Raw genomic sequence first — 22,278 nt, forward strand, 5'->3', positions numbered from 1 at the left:
CCCGGAGGAATCCCACACGATCACAGGGAGAACATGCAAACTCCTTACAGGCAGTGGTTGGAATTGAACCCGTGTTGCTGGTGCTCTATAGAGTTACGCCAAACGCTACATCACAGTGCCACTTTTAAGTTCTGCATTTTACAATGGTCACTCACACTGAGGTAGACCAAGCTAGCTAAAACAGAAACAGTTGTTGAATTATTTTTCAGGGGGTTTACAGCCCAGTGGTTTGGTGTTGTACAAAGAGCTTTGTGCATTTTGTTCGAAAATCTCCTAAAATAGTCAAAGAGCCCCAAATAACACATGTTTTCAATGATAAAAACAGCATTGGGGAGCTCTTGCTCAGGCAGTGTTCCTGGAACAGCATGCTCCCAAGGCTGTGTTGGCTGCCGGTGAAAGTTCGTGTCGTGCTGCTGCTGCTGACTCTTTCCCTCTGGCAGCACAAATCTTTACAATGTGTGCTGCTTTTATAAGACTTCTCCCACGTTTGAAATCAGTACGGCTGCTGCAACGCGTACGCTCCAGATTTGCCAGTGCAGGAAGGGATTGTGCTCTCCGGCGGGCAGCAGCAGTGTCATCTCACTGGGAGGAGACGGTGATGCGCAGACGTTCTGAACAGGGCAGGAACCCAACGCGAACCGCCAATCCCCGGGGACTGGTCTGATTGCTGTGAGTTTCCTGCAGTCAGCAACAGCCAAGAATACATGTAGTGGTTGGTATTAACTTCCATCGCGGGATCAAAACTGTGTTTAGAGTGCTGAAGAAGGGTCTCAGCCCAGACTATTGACTGTTTATTAATTTCCATAGATGCTGCTGAGTTCCTCCAGCATTGTGTGTGTGTGTGTTACTTTGTGTTTAGATTTGCTGTGCAGTGATTTCAAGAAAGAAACGCTCAAATATCCCATTTGGGACATAAATTGTTATTTAAAGCGAATGCCGTCCAATTAAATAATCTAGGGATTTGACAACCGCATTTTAAACAAAAAGTCCTTAACTTTGTTGAAAGTTTTATATTTTATCTTTGTGTGGAATGCCGGTTAGCTTAGGGTGGACCAGCATATTCTAAACAAAGTATGTTAACAAGACAATCTGTGCTGTGCTTTGTATTGAATAAAGTGATGAAATTCTTGGCAACGCACAAAGTGCTGGAGGAACTCAGCAGGTCAGGCATCATCCATGGAAATAAATAAATGGTCGACGTCTGGGCCCAAAATGTTGATTGTCTATTCATTTTCATAGATGCTGCCTGACCTGCTGAGTTCCTCCAGCACTTTGTGTGTGTTGCTGTGGTCTTCCAGCAGTTGAAGACTCTTTCATGCTTATGATGAAATTTTTGGTTGTTCTTGGTCACAGAATACTAAATAATTGCTGAAACGTTGAAATAATTGTTCCTTTGCAATCTGGTGTTTGTCTTGTTGAGGCCTCCATCAGTCAGGGTCGACCATGGATGTTACATCCTCGCTGTCTAGATGCACAAACCAGGGCAGTACGATGTGGAGAGCAAGCTGTTGCCCATGTAGTGAGATCCCCTTCTCCACACATCTAATGAACCAAAAGCAACAGCCGAGACCAATACAGTTTGGCACCTGCAGCATCACAGGAATTGCCAGTCAGTATTGAACTCAAAGCAGGACTACCTTAGGAACTTCAGCTCCGGATTTTTCCATGGGGGTTTTCTCCAGAAACCTTCCCCATAAGTGGGAATAGCTGCAAGGCAGCAGTGGTTGGAGATCAGAGTTTTTCTTCTCCTAGTTGAGCTGCCAAACACAGCTGACGAGCCCCATCTGCCCAAAGTGACTGGCTTTAAGGAGCCAGGAACCTGCCTTTGCCTCTTCTCCTGTCAGTAGAAACAATTGGATCCATAGAGTCATAGGAAAGTACAGCACAGAAATAGGCCTTTCTGCCCATCTAGTCCATACTGAACCATTTAAACTGCCTACTCCCATTGACTCCATCGGGTCCGTAGCCCTCCATGCCCTTATCATCCATGTATCTATCCAAACTTCTCTTAAATGTTGAATTCAAGCTTGCATTTACCACTTGTGTTGGCAGCTTGTCCCACACTCTCATGATGCTCTGAGTGAGGAAGTTTCCTCCCATGTTCCCCTTAAACTTTTCACCTTTCACCCTTAACCCATAACATCTAGCTGTAGTCTCACCCAACCTCAATGGAAAAAGCCTGCCTGCATTTACCCTATCTATACCCTTCAGAATTTTGTATACCTCTATCAAATCACCCCTTAATCTTCTACGTTCCAGGGTATAAAGTCCTAACCTATTCAGTCTTTCCTTGTAACTCAGGTCCTCCAGCCCCAGCAACATTCTTGTAAATTTCCTCTGTGCCCTTCAATCTGGTTCCGCCAGGCTTAGTAGCTAACCCACAGGCGAAGGCCAGGAGCTGGACTTAGTTGACAGAGGCTATCTGAAATGCACACCATTGGGAGCGTTTAATAGGTAGTAGGACCCACTGCCACTGCTGGCTATAACAAGCTTAAGGAACTGGTTCTTGTTTTAGCACATTGTAAATCACGACAACCAGTGCAGAATCTGTTAAGTTCTACCTGGTGAATTTATGGTATGGTGTTTGTATGTTTTAAGCTCTTCTTTTGTTGTTGCTTTGCTTTGTGGTAAAAGAACAGAATAACTTCATGGTTGGTTGGTTTGTTTTTTTTTTGTTTATTTATTTATTTATTTATTTGTTCATTTATTTATTGAGATACGGCGCAGAATCAACCCTTTTGAGCTGTGTTGCCCAGCAACTCTCAGTTTAACCCAGCCTAATCATGGGACAATTTACGATGACCAATTAACCTACCAAGCGGTAGGTTGGTGCGTCTTTGGACTGTGGGAGGAAACCAGAGCACCCAGAGGAAACCCACATGATCATGCGGAGAATGTACAGGCTCCTTACAGACAGTGGCAGGAATTGAACTTGGGTCACGGTACCATAAAATGTTGTGCCAACCTCTATGTCACCATGCCTTCCTATGGTTCTACCTGGTGAATTTATGGTATGTTGTTTCTACATTTTAAGCTTGTTCCTTTGTTGATTTTTGCTTTGTGGCAAAAGAACAGAATAACTTTGTGATATATTAAATATATGACGTTAAAGTAGATTGCAAGCCCTATGAACTGCATTCCTCTGACTTAGAGCAGTGGTTTCATATGTTACTGTATGACAAGATCTTTGCAGATACGGGCAAACAGGGAGACATTGAGATATTGGACTATTTGGAATACTGACAGTGGAGAAGCATGGAACATTGTGTCATGTTGAATTTGGTGGGAATAATGGTATATGATCTGCTGGAGAGACGCTAGTGGGGTGGAATACAAGAGACAGGAAACCCTATCCTTGTTCCAAATTCTTGGAGACTGGGTGAAGTTATTCGGACATTTTTGATCATAGGGGAGCCTTGATGAAGATCTTTTCACTAGCTGGAGAATGACGAACAAGTGGTAACAACCTCAAAATAAGGTCCCAGTCATTTAAACTGAGGCATTTAGAAAAAAAAAAATCTCTCAGAGGGCAGTGAATCTCAGTTCACTGGGATGCTGGAGGTTTCGTCGTTAGAAATGACATCTCTCAGAAGGTAGTGAATCTCAATTCACTGGGACGGTTATTTAAGGTAGAGATAGATAAAGGAGCAAGATTGAGGAGTTCAGGCTTTTGTGGAACTGGCACTGAAGAAGAGATGAGGCGAGAATCAGAACCAGGTTTAATATCACTGGCATATTTTGTGCAATTTGTTGTTTTACTGCAGCAGTGCATACCAATACATAATTATAAAAAATTATAAATTACAATAAGTTTATCTTAAAAAAGTTAAATTTTGAAAGTAATGCAAAAAAGAGAGGCAAAAAAACAGTGAGGTGGTATTCATTGACCATTCAGAAATCTGACGGCAGAAATGAAAGAAACTGTTCCTGAATTGTTAAGTTTGTGTCTTCGGACTCCTGTACCACCTCCTTGATGGTAGCAAAGAGAAGAAGGCATGTCCTGGCTGCTGAGGGCCCTTAATAATGAATGCTACCTTTTTGAGGCATCACATTTTGAACGTGCCCTCGATGCTGGGCAGGCGAGTGCCCATGATGAAGCTGGCTGAGTTTACGACTTTCTGGAGGTTTTTCTGATCCTGTGTAGTAGCCCTCCCCCACCATATCAGATGGTGATGCAATCAGTTAGAATGCTCTCCATGGTACATCTATAGAAATTTGCTAGAGTCTTTGGTGACATATCAAATCTCGTACAACACCTAACAAAACATAGCAACTGTTGTGCATCCTTTGGAATTGCATCAGTATTTTGGGCCCAGGTTAGACCTTCAGAGATGTTGACACCCAGGAACTTGAAACTGCTCACCTTTTCCACTGCTGATCCCTCAATGAGGATTGGTGTGTCTTTCCTCTAGTTCCATTTCCTGAAGTCTGCAATCAGTTCTTTGGTCTTACTAACCAAGGTGCAAGGTGGCAAAACCACTCAACCAGCTGATCTATCTGTCTTGTACACCTCTTCATCACCATCTGAAGTTATGCCAACTATAGTTGTGTCATTGGCAAATTTATAGATGGTTTTTGAGCTGTGCCTAACCACACAGAGCAGTGGGCTAAGCACACATCCTTGAGGTGCACCGGTGTTGATTTGTCAGCAAGGATCAGATGTTAATTCTGATCCCCACAGACTGGTTTCCCAGTGAGGAAGTCAGGGATCTAGTTGCAGAGGGAGGTACAAAGGCCCAGGTTTGGAGCTTGTTGATTAGAACTGAGGGTATGATTATGTTGAATGCTGTGTTGTATTCAATAAACACCAGCCTATTGTCCAAGTGATTCAGGGTCAAATGGAGAGCCAGTGAGATTGCATCTGCTGTAGACAATTACAACAATAGGCAAATTGCCATTGATCCAGGAGTATGTTCAGCTAGAGACTCATTCCACCGAGATGTAACACTGAGCATCATAGGAAGTCATTCCTACCTGTGGCCATCAAACTTTACAACTCCTCCCTCGGAGTGTCAGACACCCTGAGCCAATAGGCTGGTCCTGGACTTATTTCCACTTGGCATGATTAACTTATTATTATTTAATTATTTATGGTTTTATATTGCTATATTTCTTCACTATTCTTGGTTGGTGCGGCTGTAACGAAACCCAATTTCCCTCGGGATCAATAAAGTATGTCTGTCTGTCATTGCTGAGATAGGAATTGATTCTAGCCATGACCAATTTCTCAAAGCACTACCTCACAACAGATGGGAGTGCCACTGGGTGATAGTCATTGAGGCTGCTAACCCTGTTCTTCTTCACCGCCAATTAACGCTGGCATACCTCAGGGATATCTGCTTAGCCCACTGCTCTACTCTCTCTACACATGAATGTGTGGCTAGGTTTTGCTCAAATGTCACCAATAAATTTGCTGATGATACAACCATTGTTGGCAGAATCTCAAATGGAAATGAAGACGAGAGGACATATAGGAGGGAAATAGACCAGCTAGTTGAGTGGTGTTGCAGCAACAACCTTGCACTCGACATCAGTAAGACCAAAGAGCTGATTGTGAACTTCAGAAAGGGGAGAATGAGGAAACATGAACCAATCCTTATCGAGGAATCAGGTAGACAGAGTGAGCAATTCAATTTCAACTTCCTGGGTGTCAAGATCTCCGAGGGCCAGTATATCGATACAGCTATAAAGAAGGCAAGACAGTGGCTATAATTCATTAGAAGTTTGAGGAGATTTGGTTTGTCACCTAAAACACTCAAAAAAACTCTACAGATTTACCATGGAGAGCATTCTGACAGTGGAGGAGGCCATGGATAGATAATTTGGAAAGGGAAAGGGGAAAAAATAAGATCTCCCAGTGGCCACCCATTTTAATTCCACATACCATTCTCATTCTGATAAGGTCACATTCAGGTTGGAGAAACAACTCCTTATATTCCATCTAGGTAGCCTCCAACCTGATGGCATGAACATCAATTTCCGATAATGGCTCCCCTCTCCTTCACCATTCCCTATCCCCTTTTCCCTCTCTCACCTTGTCTGCCCATCACCTCCCTCTAATGCTCCTCTCCCCTTCTCTTTCTTCTATTGTCTTCTGACCTCTCCCATCAAATTCATCCTTCTCCAGTCCTGTGGTTTACAGGGTTCTCTGTTGATATTGGTACTGGTTACTGCACATCTGCTGTAGTCTTTCTTCAAACTAGAGGAAGGAAAGGGAGCCTCTGCACTGGAGGAGCCAAGCACAGGTTGTGTGACCACTGCCTAGAGCATCACCATTCAAACTACAACAGAGACCTGAGCTACCAGCTGCCTGTCACTTGAATTCTTCCTCTTGCTGTGAATGCTTAGTTTTTGGCTTCATTTAATACGACAACAAAGCTCAACAAAGCTGGAGGATTGGCACTTCATTGCTGTCCTTGGACTTGTCAAGCACCTTTTCGCTATGTCTTATAATAAACAACAATTAACTCAGAGTGCATCGATCATAAGGGTGTTTACTTTACTTGCAGCAAGGGAAAACTAGTATTGCACAAGAGCCGGTGATAGCTTTGAAAAAAACGAGACAGCATAGTCACTCTTTTATATGCCGGTGTTATCTACCTGTGTCAGTTCAAGGATAGGGTCCATTCTGTTCATTCGTTTAATTAATGTACATGGCTTTATTCCAGTAATCAAATACACTTGCCTTTCTACAGTTTGTCATATACTCAAGGTCCATCAGCTTAAAGTTGCATGAACACTATTAGCAAAGCACGCTGGTACAATACAGATTCCATTTTGTTGCAGATAAAAATTGCCATTTCACTGCTACAAGTAAGGTACATTTCCACAGCTTCAACATTGAAGTTAACAATTTCTGATAACCAGCGTTTCCAAGTTTGTGTCAGAACTGACCAGTTCTGATGAAGAGTTATCAGTCTAGAATATTACTCCATTTTTCTCACTCTACAGAGGTTATCTGACCTGCTGAATGTTGCCAAATTTGCCACCTTTTATTTTGAATTTCCAGTAGCATCAATGTTTCATATCCTATGGTTTCTGTATTATCTGTTTACTCTACTCTTTATTGCCATTGACTTCCTTCTGTTTACGTCTGACAAGTCATCTCCAATAAGGCCCAACATTCAGCTAGAAGTGAAACCACAAGTCTCTCTGTCACCCTGAGTCTCCACACACATCCTCTTCTCTCCAATCCTCCCCATTCACTGCCACTCAAGCCACATCTGATTTCTAGCTTTTCCTCAAAAGCAATTTAGCTCTAGTTCTCTCTGTATGGATGCTGGCTGACCTGCTGAATATGTTCAGCATTTTCTAATATTACAATCTACACACACTCTGTGGACAGTTTATTAGGTATGCCTATACATCTGCCAATTAATGCAAATATCTAACCAGCCAATAACGTGGCAGCAACTCAATCCATAAAAGTACGTTGACATGATCATGAGGTTCAGTTGTTGTTTGGACCAAACATAAGAATGGGGAAGAAATGTGATCCAAGTGACTTTGACCCTGGAATGATTGTTGGTGCCAGACGGGGTGGTTTGAGTATCTCAGAAAGTGCTGATCCCCTCGGGTTTTCAAGTACACCAGTCTTTAGAGCAGGGATTCTATACCTGGGGCCCACTGACCACTCAGTTAATGATTAGGCTCCATGGCATATTAAAGGTTGGGAACCCCTGCTCTGGAGTTTGCAGAAAATTGTACAAGAAACAAAGAAGAAAGTCCAGTGAGCACCAATTCTGTGTCAAAAATGCCTTGTTAATGAGGGAGATTAGAGGAGAATGGTCAGACTGTTTCAAACTGACAGGAAGGCAACAGTAACTCAAATAACTGTGCTTTACAACAGTGGTGTGCAGAAGAGCTTATCTAAAAACTCAACACATTGAACCTTGAAGTGGATGAACTACAGCAGCAGAAACCCACAAATATGCACTCAGTGGGTACAGGTGGTAACTAATAAAGTGGCCACTGAGTGTATAATACAGATTAATACCAACAGTTCTAATGGGAGAAATCTTGTGTCCCCTATCCTTAATCTCAACAGTTGAATCCTCGGTTACATGCATTATTATTTAGCTCTTTCGAATATGGAAATCCACACTGGTCAGCTATTGAAATATTTAAAACCTCTGGTGTTTTCAACATTAATGTTAATATTAGAATTTTAATTAAGCCTGCCTTAGTTTGCTGCATGGAGTTCCTGCCTACTTTTAGCCAGTGTAACAATCGATATAATTTAAAAATCCATTTAATTGCTGTACTTGGGTTTTTTAAAAGCACTTAATGCACAATATTGTAGTTAATGGCAGTAACCAGCACTCTGCTGTTCAGCTGACTGGGGGACTCTCAAGCACCAAGGTCAAAGTTATGATTGCAACCCTGGAAGTTTACGTGGCTTCGTGCTGATTCTTGAATTAATTTGCCTAGTTGAGGTCTAAGTGGAGAAGGTTGATTAGTCATCAGCAACAGATCCAGCTTCACCACGATGGATCCAGCTTTATCAATCTCGGATCTGGCTTCATCATGATGGATGCAACCTCATCAACAATAGATCTGGCCTCATTAACAACAGATCCAGCTTCAACAACAATGAGTCCAACTTCATCAGCAACAGATGTAATTTTATCAACAATGGATCCAGCCTCATGAAAAGTAGGGTCAGCTTCCCACCTATCTTCTCATTCTCTGGCAGAGAACAATCATTTATTCGGCTTTAAAAGTAACCATGACGCAAGGTGAGCAAAGAAGGCCGAGTGGAGATCTGATCAACATTGACATGATCAGATCGAATTGGTAGAGATAAGTAATTCCCAAAGATGGGTGCTTCGTGGATCCAAAACCACAGATTAAAAATCTGGAGCAAGTGGTAAAAGGGAAGTGTGAAATAAGTCTCTTTTACTAAGGATCTCATCGAAACCTATCGAATATTGAAAGATCTCAATAGAATGGACATGGAGAAAATGTGTCCTATAGTAGGGGAGTCTAGGACCAGAGGGCACAGCCTCAGAATAGAAAGACATCCATATAGAACAGAGATGAGGAGGAGTTTCTTTAACCAAAGGGTGGTAAATCCGTGGAATTCATTGACACAGATGGCTGTCGGGGCCAATTCATTGGATATATTTAAAGCTGAGGTTGATAGGTTCTTGATTAGTCTGGGTATCAAAGGTTACCAGGAAAAGACAGGAGAATGACCTGAGAACATTTCCAGAGAAAAATGTGAAGTGTTTCACATTGGCAGGTTGAATTTGATGAAAGAATACAGGGTTAATTGCAAGATTCTTAGCAGTATGGAGGAACAGAGAGATCTTGGAGTTCGTGTCCATAGTTCCTCAAAGTTACCACACAAGTTGATCGGGTGGTTAAGGAGGTGCATGACATGTTGGCATTCATTAGTTCAAGAGCCATGAGGTAATGTTGTAGCTCTGTAAAACCACGGTGGGACCACACTTGGAGTATTGTGTTCAGTTCTGGTCATCTCTTTATAGGAAAGATGTGAAAGCTTTAGAGAGGTTGCAGAGGAGATTTACCAGGATGCTGCCTGAATTGGAGAGCATGTCTTATGATGATAAGTTGAGCGAGCTAGGGGTTTTCTCTTTGAAACGAAGGAGGATGAGAGGTGACTTAATAGACAAGAAGCGTAAATTGAATGGACATCCTGAGACTTTTTCCTGGGATGAAATGGTTAATATGAGTAGGCATAATTTTAAGGCAATTGGAGGATAGTATAAGGTGATGTCAGAGGTAAGGAATTTTACACATAGAGTGGTGGGTGCATAGAACTCCTTGCCAGGGGTGATGGTAGAGATATATTAAGGGCAACTAAGAAACTCTTAGATAGAGAAATGGAGGGCTATGTAGGAGGGAAGAGTTCGATTGATCTTAGAAAAGGTTAAAGGGTCAGCACATCTTTGCGGGCTGAAGAGCCTGTCATGTGCTCTATGAAATTGCTCTTTTGGGAGATAGAATTAAGTTAATGGGCCAAATGGCCCCACTGTCAGAGATTCTACAACATCTTTCTCAGCTTCACCTTTGGCAAAATGCAAACTGTAAAGTTTACTGAACTAAACCCAGATTTTCTGAATGTTGTTTTTTAGATCCACATAATGTCTTACCCATTGCAGGATCTGTCCCTGTGAAACCATTGCCAGTGACGTTTGTACTACCATGATCTTATGAAGTGAATGTTCTATATCAAAAATAGAACTCATTCTACTCGGTTTGAGAAGATTTTTTTCTTTATTTCCGTTGGTATTCTAGGGGAATGATTACAAGTCTTAAATTTTTACTGTCGTGATGAATGTTCCAATGTGTTCGGGGGCAAGAATAGGAACAGAACACCTCGTGCTTTGATCGGCTCCATCTGAACATAATACAGGCTTTAAAGTTTATTATTCTCATTAACAAGCACATGGTTTAAATCAGAACCTCAGCTCTCACAGGGTCTGAGTATTGCATTGCACACTGTTGGTCCTGCAGTAGGCCCCGGGTATTTCTTCCATTCCCATCAAGACGGCTCAAAGGGGAAAAGCTCCTCAAATTGTGGTCTGGAATTTGCTGTTTATTTTGGGCTGCTGAGGGAATTGGAATTAGTGCGTTTTAGGGAAGGAGGTCTGTCCAATGTGTGAGTAACTCCTCCTGAGATCACTCTTAGTGTGCATTGAAAGGACAGGAGGCTTAAATAGGCAAAGAAAATGGAGGGTTATGTGGGAGGGAAGAATTAGATTGATTTTAGAATAGGTTAAAAGGTCAGTACAATTTCATGGGCGGAAGAGCCTTTACTAATTTATTAAAAGATACAGCACAGAACAGGGCTTTCTGGCCCAATGCTTGGCAACCCACCCATTCAACCCTAGCACGATCACAGAACAATTTACAATGACCAATTAACCTGCTAACCGGTATGCCTTCGGAAAACAGGCTGAATAGGCTGAATGGCCTGATGCTGCTCCTATATCTTATGGAAATAAAGGAAACAGAAGACAAATAGGTCAGGGGAAAGCAAGGGTCTCGGCCAGAAACGTCAACTGTTCATTCCTCTCTATAGATGCTGCCTGACCTTCTGAGTTCCTGCAGCATTTTGTGTGTGTTGTTCAGGAGTGTCAGCATCTGTAGAATCTCTTGTGTTTATGATTTGCCCCTCCATAGATACTCCCTCACCTGTTGAGTTCCTCCAGCAGTTTCTGTGTGTTGCTGAACAGTTAGCCTTTTATAGTCAACATAACTAGTAGCAACTTGGGTGGTGTGGTGTAAGGTGCTCTTTCCCTGCGCTGGTCTGTAGGTCACCCTTGGGCAAGGTGTAGCACCTGCTTAGCCCCTGAACAGGGTCACGTGATGCCATGGGAGCAGCTGGTGCACATCACAAGTCCTGGTTATGCGACCACAGATGCCAGGCAGACAATCTATGAAGAGTATTGATAGTGGCTGGGGTGACCCATCTTGTAAAGACACTGCTCAGAAGAAGGCAATGGCAAACCATTTCCGGAGAAAAATTTGCCAAGAACAATCATGGTAATACAACTCAGCATATAATGATGATGTCATATGACACAGCACATAATGATGATGTCATACGAGATGGCGCATAACGATGATGAGTAGCAACAAGGGTGGCCTCTGGTCCTCCCAGCCAACATATTGTGTTAGCTCCCCCAGCAGTTCGATTTTTGCTCTGGAATCTAGCATCTGCAGTCTCCTCCTGTGGCTCACGTTTAAACTACATTGTTGGAGCTTTGCAGAAAAGTGACATATCCAGCATGTATTCAAGAGAAATAAATAAATAAGTTACCAATTCCGAGAAGCTTTCTGATTACCAAACAATAAGTGTGGGTTGAAATTTCTATTTTTGTTTATAACATAAACACAGTCATTGCAACTTTATAAACCCCTTCATTCCCCATTGTATTAAGTCAAGGAGGGACTTGAATTCACTCTTGACCTGATATTGGTCATGTTAATTCCTCATGGATGTTTTGATTAAACCTGAACGGAGCGATGTATCTTGTTGTTGCTGTATCTTATTTATTAGAACAGAATAGAACTTTACTGTCATTGCTCAAGACAAGCAGATAGTAGTACTACTGAAGTCCATGCAAAAACAGATATTTATAATGCATGTGATAACCGGATTCCAGTGTAATTCCCTTAGCAGGGAGGTTAGAGATTTGAAATAATTAGAATAGAATAGAACTTTATTGTCATTGCTCAGGACAATGAGATTGCGATGCTACTCCAGTCCATGCAAAACAGATATTTACAATACTTGTGGTATGATTTAATTTAAAAAAATCCCATACTTACATGGAACAATGACTTTGACAGTCTGTAACACTTGAAGGCCATTGGTAAGCTGGGGTGTAGCATTATTCAGCTGCACAACAGCCCTCGGGAAGAAGCTGTTTTTCAGTCTTACTGTCTTGGCCAAAATGTTTCTGTATCTCCTACCAGATGGCAGGAGATTGAACAGACAGTGTCTGGAATGATATGGGTCTTCAGTGACTTGGCCTCACAACTACCGTGGCTTAAAGTTTCAGTTAACCAGCCTTCCCTCCATGGACTCTAGCTTGACTTGAGAAAGCAGCCAGCATAATCAAAGACTCCACCCACCCTGGTCCCTCTCTCTTCTCACCTTTCCCATCAGAATTCAATGTTCATGCCATCAGGTTGGAGGCTACCCAGTTAGTATGTAAGGTGCTGTTCCTCCAACCTGAATGTGGCTTCATCTTGACGGTAGAGGAGGCCATGGATAGACATATCAGAATGGGAATGGGACGTGGAATTAAAATGTGTGGCCACTGGGAACATAGGTCCGCCAAAGAAAGCAGGATTTCCCAGTGGCCACACGTTTTAATTTTATGTCCCATTCCCATTCTGATATGTCTATCCATTGACTTCTCTAACTTCTGTTAACGCCCCTTCTCCCCTTCTTACCCCATCCCTGATATATATCTCTGATGTACTTAGTTTTTTTCCCCTTTTTTCTCTCTCTCTGCCCATCACTCTCCCTGTTCTCCATCTCCCTCTGGTGTTCCCCTCCCCCTTTCTTTCTCCCTAGGCCTCCTGTCCCATGATCCTTTCCCTTCTCCAGCTCTGTATCCCTTTTGCCAATCACCTTTCCGGCTCTCAGCTTCACCCCACCCCCTCCAGTCTTCTCCTATCATTTCACATTTTCCCCTCCCCCTCCTACTTACCTGCCTGTCCAGGTAGACTTATTGTCTCAGCTTGCTCCTGCTCCACTGAACTCATTTCTGCATACCTTGACACTGTCTTATCCCCCCTTGTTCAGTCCCTTCCCACCTATGTTCGTGACACTTCTCATGCTTTGAATTTTTTCAATGATTTTAAGTTCCCTGGCCCCCTCCGTCTTATCTTCACCATGGATGTCCAGTCCCTATATACCTCCATCCCCCACCGAGATGGTCTCGAAGCTCTTCAGTTTTTTTTGGATTCCGGACCTAACCAAATCCCCTCTACCACCACTCTCCTCCGTCTAGCAGAATTAGTTCTTACTCTCAATAATTTCTCCTTTGGCTCCTCCTACTTCCTCCAAACCAAGGGTGTAGCCATGGGCACCCGTATGGGTCACAGTTATGCCTGCCATTTTGTTGGCTTTGTGAAACAGTCCATGTTCCAAGGCTATACCGGTATCCATCCCCCTCTTTTCCTTCGCTACATCGACGACTGCATTGGCGCTGCCTCTTGCACGCGTGCTGAGCTCGTCGACTTCATTAACTTTGCCTCCAACTTTCACCCTGCCCTCAAATTTACCTGGTCCATTTCCGACACCTCCTTCCCCTTTCTTGATCTTTCTGTCTCCATCTCTGGAGACGGCCTATCTACTGATATCTACTATAAACCTACAGACTCTCACAGCTACCTGGACTATTCCTCTTCCCACTCTGTCTCTTGCAAAAAGGCTATCCCCTTCTCACAATTCCTCCGTCTCCGCCTCATCTGCTCTCAGGATGAGGCTTTTCTTTCCAGGACGAAGGAGATGTCTTCCTTTTTTAAGCAAAGGGGCTTCCCTTCGTCCACCATCAACTCTGCTCTCAAACGCATCTCTCCCATTTCCGGCACATCTGCCCTCACCCCATCCACCCGCCACCCCACTCGGGATAGGGTTCCCCTTGTCCTTACCTACCACCCCACTAGTCTCCAGGTCCAACAAATAATTCTCCGTAACTTCCGCCGCCTCCAACGGGATCCCACTACCAAACACATTTTTCCCTCCCCCCCCCTTTCTGCTTTTCGTAGGGATCGCTCCCTACGTGATTCCCTTGTCCACTCGTCCCCCCCATCCCTTCCCACTGATCTCCCTCCTGGCACTTACCCTTGTAAATGGAATAAGTGCGACACCTGCCCTTACACTTCCTCCCTCACCACCACTCAGGGCCCCAGACAGTCCTTCTAGATGAGGCGACACTTCACCTGTGAGTCGGCTGGTGTGGTATACTGCGTCCGGTTCTCCCGGTGTGGCCTTTTATATATTGGCGAGACCTGACGCAGACTGGGAGACTGTTTCGTGGAACACCTACGTTCAGTCCGCCAGAGAAAGCAGGATCTCCCAGTGGCCACACATTTTAATTCCACATCCCATTCCCATTCTGATATGTCTATCCATGGCCTCCTCTATTGTCAAAATGAATCCACACTCAGTTTGGAGGAACAACACCTTATATACCGGCTGGGTAGCCTCCAACCTGATGGCATGAACACGGACTTCTCTAACTTCTGTTAATGCCTCTTCTCCCCTTCTTACCCCATCCCTGACATATTTAGCTGTTTGCCTGTTCTCCATCTCTCTCTGGTGCTTCCCCCCCCCCCCCATTTTCTTTCTCCTGAGGCCTCCTGTCCCATGATTCTTTCCCTTCTCCAGCTCTGTATCACTTTCGCCAATCACCTTTCCAGCTCTTAGCTTCATCCCACCCCCTCCAGTCTACTCCTATCATTTTGCATTTTCCCCTCCCCTCTGTACTTTCAAATATTTTACTATCTTTCCTTTCGGTTAGTCCTGATGAAGGGTCTCGGCCCGAAACGTCGACATCGCTTCTCCCTATAGATGCTGCCTAGACTGCTGTGTTCTACCAGCATTTTGTGTGTGTTGTTGTTTGTATTTCCAGCATCTGCAGATTTCCTCGTGTTTGCTCTTCAAATCTCTCACTATTTTTCCTTTCAGTTAGTCCTGACGAAGGGTCTCGGCCCAAAACGTCGACCGTGCTTCTCCCTATAGATGCTGCCTGGCCTGCTGTGTTCCACCAGCATTTTATGCGTTTTGGTTATTTTTTATTCTTTCTTATTTCTCTTCTAATATTTGTATATCTGTGCACTTGTAAAGCTACTGTGACACTGTAATTTCCTTCGGGATCAATAAAGTATCTATCTATCTATCTTGTGTTTGGAATGATCAGTCTGGATGGGGAACAAACAAAAGTTTTTCTGTGCATCTCTGTGCATGTGACAATAATAGTCAGATTACCAATCGAACGTGGGTTTTATGCACAACTATGCTCACAGACAGTTTCAGTTCTTAAGACAATTGCCAAGAAATTAGATCTTGTACGGTACTGTGCAATAGTCTTAGGCACATATATATAGCTAGGATACCTAAGACTTTTGCACAGTACTGTATGCCTGTGATAATAAACCTGATTCTGATAGCCCTCAATTCCCTTCACATTCATGTGCTTATCTAAAGGCCTCTTAGAGTGCATCTGACAATCTGCTTCCACGAGTGCCTCGCTAACCTATTTCAGTAATCCAATATTCACCTCTCCCTCAGCACCACCAAACTTCCTTTGTGGGAACTTGCGATACTTCTGGGAATACTCAACTTCCAAGCTATTTCTTTGGCTGTGAAGGCCTTCAAGAGATCCTGAAAGGGATGTGACAGGTGCTACTGAAATAAAAGTCTTTTGTTTCTGCCTGTAATTCCTTTGTCTATTTGGATGTTTGGAGTTTATTTGGAGAGAGTTTAAGGTAGGTTCACAAAAATGATTCTAGGATTGAAAGGCTTATCATATGAGGAGTGTTTGCTGGCTCTGGGCCTGTACTCACTGGAATTCAGAAAAATGAGGGGGGATCTTATTGAAATCTATTGAATATTGAAACACCTTAATAGAGTTGATGTGGAGAGGTTTTTTCCTATGGTGGGAGAGTCTAAACCCAGAGGGCACAGCCTCAGAATAGAGAGATGTCCATTTAGAAAGGAGATGAGGAGGAATTTCTTTAGCTAGAGAGAGGAGAATCTGTGGAATTCATTGCCACAGGCAGCCGTGGAGGCCCAGTCATTGGGTATATTTAAGGCAGAAATTGATAGATTCTTAATTAGTCAGGGCATGAAGGGATACGAGGAGAAAGCAGGAGATTGGCACTAAAAGGGAAATGGATCAGACATGATGAAGTGATGGACTCGATGGGCCAAATGGCCTAATTCTGCTCCTATATATTATTATTTTATATTTGGCTCCTGAGGTAAATTATATTATACAGAGATTATTAGAAAGCTCTTTTTCCTTATTTAACTCAAATGTACATTGTAAACTCTTCGAAGTAACAGGAAAGGGTCCTTGAGCTCATCTTTGCTAGTACAAAGCACCGTGTGTTGAAAGCAGTCTGTGTACAGATTAGTGCAACATAACTCCTTGTCACACATAAGCACATCTGTGTGTGCCCTCACGGATTGAGATTAGTCGAGCGAATGAGCAGAGGAGGAGGAGGAGGAAACAGCCTGTTCTGTGCCGAAACAGCCCGTTCTGAGGGAGGTATTGAATGTGCTGCAGTCCTTCAGCACACAGCACTGAAGCTCCTGCGAGCTCAGAACAAGGAACCAAGATGTCTGTGCTGTTTCGGTGTCTATTAACAGCGTTTCTACAGCACTCGACCGTAGGCAGACATTGCGTGTGGCAGAGCTTGCACAGTTCGTGAGCTGAATTATTCATGCATGTTAATAGAATATAGGACATAAACCAGTACAGCACAGGACAGGCCATTCAGCCCACAATACTGTCCCAAACCAGCTAAAAAGCAAATAAAAAACACCTAAACAGTAGTACCTCTTATTTACACAGTGTCTGTATCCCTCCGTTTTCCTTACATCCATGTGCCTATCCAAACATCTCTTGAAAGTCTCTAATGTGCTTGCTTCTACTACCATACCAGGCAACACACACCAGGCATCCACCACTCTCTGAGTAAACAACCTACCCCTCACATCCCCTTTGAACCTACCCTCTCTCACCTTGAATGAATGCCCTCTGATAATAGACACTTCAACCCTGGGAAACAAATACTCTCTGTCCACTCTGTCTATGTCTCTCATGTTCTTGTAAACCTCCCTCAGATCTCCCCTCGTGTCAGGCAGTGTTTTGTTGTGGTCCTCACCGAGGGGATGAGGGGTTGCGTCAGTCCACTTTCAGCTGAAGTTTTAATAGAATACATATGTCAGCTAAGCTTTACACTCAGTGCAGTTTCCGTACAATGGAACAGAATGATTACAAGTAAAATATTATCAGAGAAAGCTGCCCTGTTCAAGTTACAATAACCAATCATTTCTGATTAATTCAAGGGGATTAATCTATTATGAATGTGTTCACCCACTCCCTATTTAAACAAAGCAGAGTTGGAGGTACATGATTTAACTTGGAGGAATGACATATTTGTCCATCTCACTGACTAACATCCCACCTCAGTCACTCCACCCACAGTATAGAGTAACTTACAAAAGAAATATGGCTCTGCTGGACTTAAGCCACCTATTTCAATTCTACTTCCCATTCTGACGTGACAGTGTATGGCCTTACTCAGGGTGGAGGAGCAACATCTTATATTCCATCTGGGTAGCCTCCAAACTGATGGCATGAACATCGATTTCTCGAACTTCTGGTAATTGCCTCCCCTTTTCTCCATTTCCCATTCCTGTTTTCCTCTCTCTCCTTTCTCCTTACCTGCCCATCACCTCCCTCTTCCCTTTCTTCTATCATTTTCTGACCTCTCCTATCAGTTTCCCCTTTCTCCAGTTCCATATCACATCCACCAATCAATTTCCCAGCTCTTTACTTCACCCTCTCCCCCATCCCAGTTTTTCACCTGCTACCTTGTGCTTCTTCCTCCCCTCCTTTCACCTTTTTGCTCTTACAGCTTATCTCTTTTTTTCCAGTCCTGATGAAGGGTCTCAGCCTGAACCTGTGGTTTTTATTCATTTCCTTAAGTTCTGCCTGACCTATTGAGTTCCTCCAGCATTTGTGTGTTTTGCCCAATATAGATTGTCTTGGTTACAGGAACTTTTAAAGGAAGGATGAGAGGTTGGTCATGGCTAGAATCAACTCCTACCTCAGCAAGGACCTAGACCCACTGCAATTTGCCTATTGCACGATAGTCTATGGCAGACACAATTTCAATGGTTCTCCATGCGGCCTTGGATCACCTGGACAATACTAATACCTATGTCAGGATGTTGTATATTGACTATGGCTCAGCATATTGATGTTAGGAGTTTGAAGATATTTGGTTTGTCACCTAAAACAGTCAAAACTTCTGTAGATGTACTGTGGAGAGCATTATGACAGACTGCATCACTGTCTGGTATGGGGGAGGATGGGAGCTACTGCACAGTGTCAAAACAAGCTGCAGAGTTGTATGTAAACTTAGCTCCATCATGGGCACTAACCTTCATAGTATCCAAGACATCTTTAAGGACCCCATCACCCAGAACATGCCCTCTTCTCCTTGTTACCATCAGGAAGGAGGTACTGAAGCCTGGAGGCACACACTCAACAATTCAAGAACAGCTTCTTCCCCTCCGCTGTTTAATTTCTGAATGGACATTGAACCCATGAACACTACCGCACTACTTTTTTAAATTTTCTGTTTTTGCACCTCTTATTTAATATACAGATACAGTATATACTTACTATAATTCAGCTTTTTTTCTCATTATTATGCATTGCATTGTACTGCTGCTGCAAAGTTAACAGATTTCACAGCATATGCTAGTGATATTAAACCTGATTTTGATTCTGATTTTGTTGAGTCTTTGGAGAGGGTACAGAAGAGGTTTACCAGGATGCTCTCTGTTTTAGAGGGCATGTGCTATCATTAGAGGCTCGACAAATTTGGGTTGTTTTCTGTGGAGCGGTGGAGTGCGAAGGGAGATCTGATAGAGCTTTATAAGATTGTGAGAGGCATAGATAGAGTAGACATGGAGTTTCTCTTTCCCAGGGTAAAGATGTCTAATACCAGGGGGCTTGCATTGTAAGTGAGAGGGGAGAAAGTTCAAAGGGGATATGTGTATATGTGTAAGTGTTTTACTCAGAGAATGGTAGATGCCTGGTACGGTGGTAGAGGCAAATCCATTAGAGGCTCTTAAGAGATGTTTGGATAGGCACATGAATGTGAGGAAGATGGAGGGATATGGACATTGTGTAGGTAGGAGGGATAAGTTTTTGTTTTTTTATTTACTTTTTAGCTGGTTTGGAACAACATTGTGGCCTGAAGGACGCAAACAATGCATTTCACTGTACATTGGATTTCAATATACGTGTATCAGTGGTTCAGTTTAATATAAGAGAATACACAACGTGAAATTCTTACTCTACACAGACATGCATGAAACAGCAAAGAATGAATGATATTAATATCAGAATGCCAAACCCCCCCCTCCCCCCCACGTACAAGCATCAGCAAAAGCATCAACCTCCCCCTCCAGCACAGCACCGACCCCCTACCACACCGCCCTACAAGCAATAGCAAACCCCCTGAAGAGACCATGATCTGGAGTCCATCAAAAAACTTCTGTCCATTCCAACACTTCAACAGCTCAGACAGGCTTTCACTCACTAGCAACAGGGAGAGAAATACTGCTTCTGCAACAGATGAGAGCAGGAGACCAGCAGCTCACTGGTTCAGCGTTATAATCTGCTGCATTGCTTATCCAGGTCCCACGACTTGAGGACCAGCAGACTCTCACTCACCATCGAGAGACAGAGAGAGATCACTCGAGTACAGAGGCCTTCTGACCAGCAGCAAACACCGCCTGTTGTCTCAATGCTTCAGTCTCCCGTGACGCTGCAGTTGCCAACATCGGCGAGGAACCCATGCCGTGCCTCAAAGCCACACCTGGACGTATCGAAAAGCCAGGCCTCATGGCGAGTCCGCAAGTGAGAACCCACTGCTCTTGGAGAACCATCGGTTGAGCTGCAGCCGTAGATCACGGACTCCAACAGGAGCTCTGCCACCTTGAAAAGAAAAGAGAGACCTGAGAAAAGAAGAAGAAGCTGTTTCACAGACAAGCTGGAAGAAGTCATCTGGTTGTGCAAAAACCTCTGGTGCCATGTTTTCTATCTCCTCCCATGTAATAAATAAGTGACCCTGAATCTGACCTGAACTGATGTGGCTGCCCATTGATGTGAAATTTACATTTCTCCAACATCATATTAACTAATCACAAGAAACTTTGATCAGCAGAGCACGGTAGGGGTAGAATGCTGCAACTCTTCACCAAACCTGGAATGGAAATGGGAAGGGGGAAACTTCTCCCAAGTCCTTCCCAATGATTTTCCCAGAGGAGAGAGGGGGTCATAGGTGACACTTCCTCCTGCCCAACATTCTGCTGATGGTGCTTTAACAAAAGCCTGCAGCTAACAAGAGGTACGTGAATGCCTTTGCACAAGTTTCAGTCCTGTGTCATTAGTCATTGCCTTTGGGGAATACTGAGGAGGAAGTCTCTTCAAAGCTTATTAATAATCTTCTCAGTAATTCTTTCTTCTATGAGCAACGAAACTTTAACTGCCGACTCAGCGTCTTGCTGTGTTGAGCTGAAGTTGCTTCACAGAACTGATGTTCATTGAGTTGTTCAGCATAGAAAACAAGCCCTTCAGCCCATCATATCCGTGCTCACCATCAGCTACATATCTGCACCAGTCACATTTGCCAACACTTGATCCATAGCCTTCTTTGCTTTTTCAATTCGGATGCTCGGCCAGATTCTGCACTGTTGTGGATAACATTGCCTCTACCCGTTGCTCAGACATTGTGTTCCAGATTCCTACCCACCCTTGTTAGAAACAATTCTTCCTCAGGTCCCTTCTAGTTGGTGGTACGGTTAGTGAAATGCTTTACAGTGCCAGAAATCAGGGAACAACTACCGCTGTTGGTGAGGAGTTTGTACATTCTCCCTGTGACCATGGAGGGGAATAAATAGTCAATGTCTTGTGCTTTTATCAGGACTGGTACAGAGAGGGGGCAGAAGCTGGAATAAGAAGGTGGAGTGAAGGCGAGGAGTACAAGATGGCATTTGATAGGTGAGAGCAGGTGAGGGGGAGGTAGGTGATGGAGGGTTTACCCATTATGCACAGCCCAGAACAGTGGTGTCATCAGCAAATTTGTATATGGTGTTGGAACTGTACTCAGCCATACAGTCATAGGTGTAAAGCGAGTTTACCAAGGGGCTAAGTACACATCCATCTGGTGCACCTCTGTTGATCGAGATTGTGAGGGAGATGTTTTGTAAATCCATTCTACAAATGAGGAAATCCAGGATTCAATTGCACAAGGGGGTATTGAGTCCCAGGTCTTGGAGTTTACTGATTAGTTTTGAGGGGATCATGGTATTAAATGCTGAGCTGTAATCGATAAGGAGCATCCTGATGTATGCATCTTTGCTGTCCCGATGTTCCAGGGTTGTGTAAAGAGCCAATGAGATGGCATCTGCTGTAGGCAAATTGGAGCAGATCCAAGTTGCTATTTAGATGGGAGCTGATGTGCTTCAACACCAGCTTCTCAAAACACTTTATCACTGTGGATATAAGTGCCATTGAGCAATAGTCATTGAGGCAGGTTACCACACTCTTCTTGGGCACTGGTACGATTAAAGCCTGCTTGAAGCAGGTGGGTACCACATATAACCAGAGTGGGAGGGTGAGGATATCCATGAACATACCAGCCAGTTGGTCAGCACAGGTCTTCTGTACTCAGCCAGGAACTCTGTCTGGACCAGATGCTTTCCCTGGATTCACTCTCTGGAAGTCAGCTCACACATCATCTTCAGATACTGAGACCAAAGTACCATTGGGAGATTGTGGTGTGCAATGATTCCTCCCTGTTCTGGTAGTCAAATTAAGTGTAGAAGGCATTGAGTTCATCTGGAAGCAAAACTTTGCTGTCCCCTATATCATAAGATTTTACTTTGTAGGATACATGTGATTCCCCCCATCATTCTTCTAAACTCCAGCAAGGATAGGCCCAGAGCCATAGGTAGCTGCTGTAAGGTTATAATTGTCT

General features: G+C 43.6%; 1 protein-coding gene across 7 annotated transcripts in view; it reads left to right on the plus strand.

Annotated features, from left to right (window-relative positions):
• ahdc1 (AT hook, DNA binding motif, containing 1) overlaps positions 1 to 22,278 on the plus strand; it is a 281,558-nt gene that overhangs the window by 178,646 nt on the left and 80,634 nt on the right. For 2 of the 7 annotated variants that reach the window (XM_059949178.1, XM_059949181.1), the window contains one exon: positions 19,935 to 20,646. The exons of the other annotated variants lie outside the window; for them this stretch is intronic. The gene's annotated coding sequence lies outside the window, so the exon portion shown is untranslated. Of the gene's footprint in view, positions 1 to 19,934; positions 20,647 to 22,278 lie in introns of those variants that run through there. 7 annotated transcript variants of the gene reach the window in all.

Source organism: Hypanus sabinus, chromosome 24 (genome assembly GCF_030144855.1).
Source record: "Hypanus sabinus isolate sHypSab1 chromosome 24, sHypSab1.hap1, whole genome shotgun sequence".
Classification (NCBI taxonomy): Eukaryota; Metazoa; Chordata; class Chondrichthyes; order Myliobatiformes; family Dasyatidae; genus Hypanus; species Hypanus sabinus.